This window comes from Agelaius phoeniceus, chromosome 17 (assembly GCF_051311805.1).
Source record: "Agelaius phoeniceus isolate bAgePho1 chromosome 17, bAgePho1.hap1, whole genome shotgun sequence".
Lineage (NCBI taxonomy): Eukaryota > Metazoa > Chordata > Aves > Passeriformes > Icteridae > Agelaius > Agelaius phoeniceus.
This window is the reverse complement of record NC_135281.1, coordinates 10,388,993-10,395,070: the sequence shown is the minus strand read 5'-3', so window position 1 is coordinate 10,395,070 and position 6,078 is coordinate 10,388,993.

Genomic DNA, 6,078 nt, shown 5'->3' with positions numbered 1-6,078 from the left:
TGGTCAGCCCTTTTTCAGGAGACTTCAGTTAATTTCCAAGCCAGGTGCTGGTGTCAGGCACATTCTTCCCTGCCAGTAACAAAGGAGAAAGGAAACTGCCAACATTCATAGAGCCAAAAACTTCTTTGTATTTCATTGGAGTTTCAGAGTCTAACTTCAAACTCTTACTTAGGAGCAGTTTGGAGACATTGTTTGCCTCCTTATTTAAGGAGAACTATAAATAGAAATTAAAGTGCAGATAAATTTATGTACTCTGAAAGTTTTATTAGCTTGTCTACAGAGGCACTTACTACAGCAGAAAAAGGCAACTTTTAAAGGAGTTTTCCTGAAAGAAGAGTCCTCTGACAAATCCTCCAGCTGTGGTGGGGTTCCATATTCAGATTCCAGTTTCCTCCATGAGCCAAACAGCCACATGAATTCTCCAGATGACTGCACTTGGCTTTGTGCAAATTTAAAATATTTTCTATTATGTTCTTGGTCAGCAGAACTGAATCCTACTTGCTGTGTGGAGGTAATTTTACTGATTTTTGTACCCAAAAAGGCCATTTGTGTTTGATAACATCACTGCTATTATTCCATGGACAGGCTGTGTCCCTTCTGCCTGTAAGGGCTGCTGTGTGGGGTGCAAAGTTTTCACATGGGATTACTGGAAGTAAACAGCACATGCTGGTTCTGGAGAGAGGATTTGGGCCCTTTATTCTGACAACACCAAGGAAGCAGTGATGTCTGTTCTGGATCTCAGACTGAGCACAGTCACTGAGACCAGAAGACACAAGGCCTTGGGGGAGGACAGGTCACTGCTGCATTGCCCTGTCCCACTCATTGCTCTGATCCCAGGCCAGCAGCAAGTGCAGCTGGAGCTCCCTGCCACTGTTGATCTGTGTAGGTGCCCTGCAAGGCAGGTGCAGGCTCAGGAGGTGACTCTGGCCTTCACAGCTCACCCACTCCACACAACCAAACACTGGTGCCCTCTGAGGTGTGCAGGCAGGCACTGGGGATGTGTCCTGCTTTCCCTCCTCATGCTCTCCTGTTCCAGAAGGTTTGTCCACAGCAGCCACCTGCCGCAGGCTTTGGGCTCAGCAGCTTCACCATCACCCCCCAAACTCCACAGGGACCCCCCTGAAGCTCTGCACCTGCCCACTGCCTTGGCAGAGGTTTGCAGGATGCAGCCATGGGGTGAAAACTTGAAAATCCCAAGAGGAAAACAAGATGGAGCTGTGTTATCCTGTGGGGAAGCTGTAAACCCTGCAGCTGTGACAGACCTGCAGTGTGATCATTCCTGGCTGGTCAGTCACTGATTTACAGGAGACCAAGAGAGGCTGCCTGGCTGTGTCAGCTCCAGCCATTTGTGCTCTGTCAGCAAGAGGCTGCATCTCCTCAGGAAGGCAGGAAAAGAAACGTCAGCTCCTCCTCTGAGCAAGGCACTGACGTTCGCTTTAGGTGAGATGAAACCACCCTGGGTTTATCCTCAAGTGCTGCTTTGCCTCCAACCTGAATTTCACCAACACTGCCCTGATGGCAATGTTTAAACTGGCTAAAAACAGAAGAGATGAAAAAAATACTGAAAAGATCTCCTAGGAGAAGCCTCATTGTACTTGCAGTTGCTGAGAACGAGTGGGAGAGACCGAGTCTCTGGCAGGGCTGGCTGCAAGGACTGCCAAGAACAGTCATGTTGTACCTCACCAGGATCATGACTGCTGCTCCAGCAGGAAAATCCAGTGCTATCAGCTCTCCACACTTTGGAAACCAGTTCTTGTCTGTCCCTATAAGCCCTGCCAAAGTGTGCTCCCTCAGAGAGGCTGCTCAGCGTTGCTGAGGCTGGTGAATTTTACAATAGATAAATCAGCTTCTGCCAGGAAAGGCAGAAAGGCTGGAGTGTGTCTATTATGAAAAAAATTCATCACTTCTGATTGATATTGGTATCAGCAGTTCTGCACTGGATTGCCCATCTTGCCTTCAATGGAATGGTGTTTTACTACCTAGGGCAAAACCCACTTGTGTATACATTTTTTTCCCTACTCTGCTGACATGGATGGTTAATATATGTAAATTGATGTGCCAGCCTGTATAGAGGCTGTTGTGATCAAGGTCAAACAAGGAATTTTCCTCCTTACAGAATATCTTCTGTGTGTGGTTGTTTCATTGAAGCTTGATACCACTCAAGAGGGAATTGCTGTTTTAATTCTGTGCTCACAAATTGCCTATTGACCCCAGGCATCAGCTGTCACCTTTGGGGAGCAGCTCAATGCACTGGACTTGAATAACAAATCCACTCTGCCCAGACAGGGCTTCACCAGTCAGGTCAAGCTGCCCAATGTTACTGCAGGACTGGCAAGAAGAGATAGAATCTGGAGCTGAGGCTGCTGCAACTCCCTTAAGCTCCTTGCCCACACCAAGGTGTGTCTCCAAGCTGGTCCCAGACCTTGGGAGGGAGCACAAAGCATAGCAGAGAGGAATTTGTTGAGGAATGGGGAAGTGGAGGTGACAAAGTTCTGTGTCTTGTTGTGTAAGAGCCTTTCTTTTGTTGTCATTTTTTCTTTGTTGGTTTTCTTTTTTCCCAATGAAAACTTTTATTAGTTCATAAAGAAGGTGAGTACTTGGTGGTGTTTTCATTGAAGCTTCAGGTCCCGAAGCAATGCAATCATGGGAGAATTTAATTTTGCAGTGTTGTTCGTTTGTTTGTTTGTTTTCTTGTTTGTTTTCCAACTGAAGTTCTATTCCTTGTAGTTCTGTTCTGGAGAACCAGGACTGAGCTGTATTTCTTTACAATTTTAAGGACAACAAAGATCCCCCTATTTGTTACTTTGAAGCCAACCAAATTATTTTGGCTTCCACTTAATTACTTTGGGTTAGCAGCCTCTCCTTTCTGTAGAAATATGCAACATATTGCTCAAACATCCCATTTTTTTTTTTTCTGGAACAAAATGAAGAACACTCAATGACAGGAGAGCTCCAGCTCAGATTTATAACTGAGTAATGAGAAATTGCTGAATACCGTGTTCGTTTTCTGCCACTAGATGGAAATAAACCTTCCACTTTTCTCTGAGAGCCCTGCTGTCCACTCCAGCCCAGGAGTGCAGGATTCTCCAGGGTGCAATGTGCTTCCCTGGTGCACAGCAACCTCCAGGCTGGCTTTGCTGGCTGCAGGAGCATTCCCTGGCTGCTGTGGATGAAGGACCTCTGTGCAGGATGCTGCAGAATTGCTGATGTGCTGCTCCAAGGGCAGGGCTTGATGCCAGGTGGCCTCTGGTGTTTGCTGTGGCACGGGCACCAATGAGTTAAGCACAAATAGCCCTGGGAGTGGCCCGTGACCTTTACTGGAATAGAAACAACTTCTCCCAAAGCAGCAGGGAGGGCCTGGCTCCCAAACAATGCTGGGCACTCTGCTGCCAGCCCAGCTCTGGGCTCCAGCCCAGGTGAGCACACCTTGCTGGGGACAAGGACTTGCCCCCAGGGAAATGTTCTCTGGCAAGGACAGCTGGCCTGGGGAAGGGATTTTATCAAATCAAAGCAGGGATTTTATTGTGTTGATGTTGGCAGCGAAATCCTTTTAAAGTTTTTTTAGGGTTTTCTTTTGTTTAAGCGAAATAAAATTTGGTGTGTGGGGTGAGCAGCGCTGCCAGCTGCAACCTGCTGCCATCAGATGGGCAGCTCAGAGCAGGAAAAATCTGCACCTGATCTTGCCAGTCTCTGTTCCCTTGCACGGGAGGTTTCTCCTGCTCTCTGCTTGAAATGCAGGCCTGAACTGCCACTGAGAGGACAAAATTTAGGCAAAGGACTAAGGCAAGCTTTGCAGCCAGGGACAAGGATGGCTGTGACAGCTCCTGGTGTCCTCTGTGCTCACTCCTGGCAAGATTTATAAACAGCTTTTTAATCTTTTTACAGCTTTTTAAAACAAACTCATCTGATTTGTTCCTGTCTTTTCCTCAGCCCTGCTAGGGAAAAAAGAAGGAAACAAAAAAAATCAAAGAGTACTGCACCTTCTATTTGATGTAACAAAGCTGGGAGCTGAAAATAAAGATATTTGGCTGTACCCAGAGCTGCCTCTATCTTTTCTGAACACTTAATGAGTCAAACTACTTCCTAATCTATTGAAACAGAAAATTCAGACACTGCAGTTCCTCTGGAGGGGAGACCTAGGTGAAGGGACTCTGCACATCCATTGTAGGTTGGACTCCAAAGCCATGCTGGGGAAAGCACTTTTCATCTGCAGATTGAGCTGATAACTAATTCAATCTAATTAATCCCTCCATGGAGGGGGAGTGAGGGAGACATATTTAGGGATTGTTTTTCAGAACCCTGAAATTCTGTCACCTCCAGGATGGAGTTAACAGCAGCTTGCTGGGTGTATTCCCTACATTCCCTTCAAAAAAGGGAACAAAACGCTTTGGGGGAAAGCTCAGACCTGCAAAGGACTCTACTGAGGTTAAATAAGAGCTCGGTGCTGTGAGCACAGGGTTTTGGTTTAACATCCCTTTTCTCCTGAATTGGTGAGGTGCTCTTCCCATTAAATGTCAGAGTAAAACGCCCTGAGGTTGTGACATTCAGAGTGTTGAGCTGAAGGAGAGCAGAAGTTCCTCCAGGCCTGGATCCTTGCTCTGGTGTGCACCAGTACCAGAAATCAGGAAAAGAGGAGAAGAAATTGTGAGTGAGCTCTCCACTAATGTATTCTTGTAACTTCCATCACTGAAAACAGAAGTAATCTCCTGGATTTCCATGTTCAGTACCAAGACCTGTCCTTCATGAATTTACCTAATTCCTTTTTAAAATTAATTTAGATTTTGAGGCTTAGCATCCAGTATTGATAATTTGCACAGTTTATGCATCTGGAGGGGAAAACCCTCCTGTCAAGGAGTTTGTCTCAAGGCTGCTGACTCATTTCATGAGCTTGGCCCTGGTCCTTGTTGGGAAAACAGCCACTCCAGCCACCTCCTTTATGACAGCTACAGCTTTACAGTGGTGCTCTGTCCTCTCAGGAGGTGTTAGCCCATCCCTCTGCCCGTCATCCTCACAGGCAGCTTTCCAAGCACAGCTCCCTCCATCCTCAGCAGCCCCAGATACCCCTGCCTGCTCTGCCCTCACTCTGCTCCCTTGACTGTTCCCCAAGCTTGAGATAGGGAGATAATATATTTTTAGTAGCTTCTCTTCCTTTTTTGTGTGTCTCAAGTAGAAGCATTAATGTCTATTTTAAAGGACACATTTTACAAGGTTATTTATTGGAGAAGTAAGCTTTTTCCTTCTGTCTTTTTCATGGAAGAAGCTGGCAAGAGCTGAAATCCTTTACCTTGTTACTATAAAACACTCTCAGGATTGGAGCTGAGTATTTATATATATATATATAATTTTTTTTTAAGGAAGATAGTTATTATATATGTATATTTTTTTCTTTTAAAGAAAGATAGTTACTATATATATTTTTTTAGGAAGATAGTTACTTATATATATATTTTAAGGAAAATAGTTACTATATATATATTTTTTAAGGAAGATAGTTACTAAATATACTAAATATATATATATTATATATATAAAATATATATATTTATATATTATATATATATATTTATATATATATTATATATAAAAAAAGTAACTATCTTCCTTTATATATATATATATATATATATATATATATATAAAGGAAGATAGTTACTTTTTTTTTTTTTTTAAGGAAGATAGTTACTATCCAATGATTGAAGATAGTTATGATGATTAAAACAGCAGCAGTTTCTCCATAGCCGAAGCAGCACAGTGAGGAATGGGATGGGCAGATTTGGGGGGCTCTCCCCACTGTGCTCCCGTTGGGAATGAAGGATGCTGCAGCAGGGCAGGGACCAACCCAGCCTGCCCTGGGCGCCCCCCTTGAGCTGAGCCTGGCTCGGCCAGCCCGGAGGGGGCTCCAGGAGCCGTCCCGGGGCTGTTCTGCCTTTCTGGCCATGGGCAGAGCCGCCCCGGCAGAGCCCGGACAGAGGAGCCTTGTGGGCACAGCCCATCCCATCCCATCCCATCCCATCCCATCCCATCCATCCCATCCCATCCCATCCCATCCCATCCCATCCCATCCCATCCCATCCCATC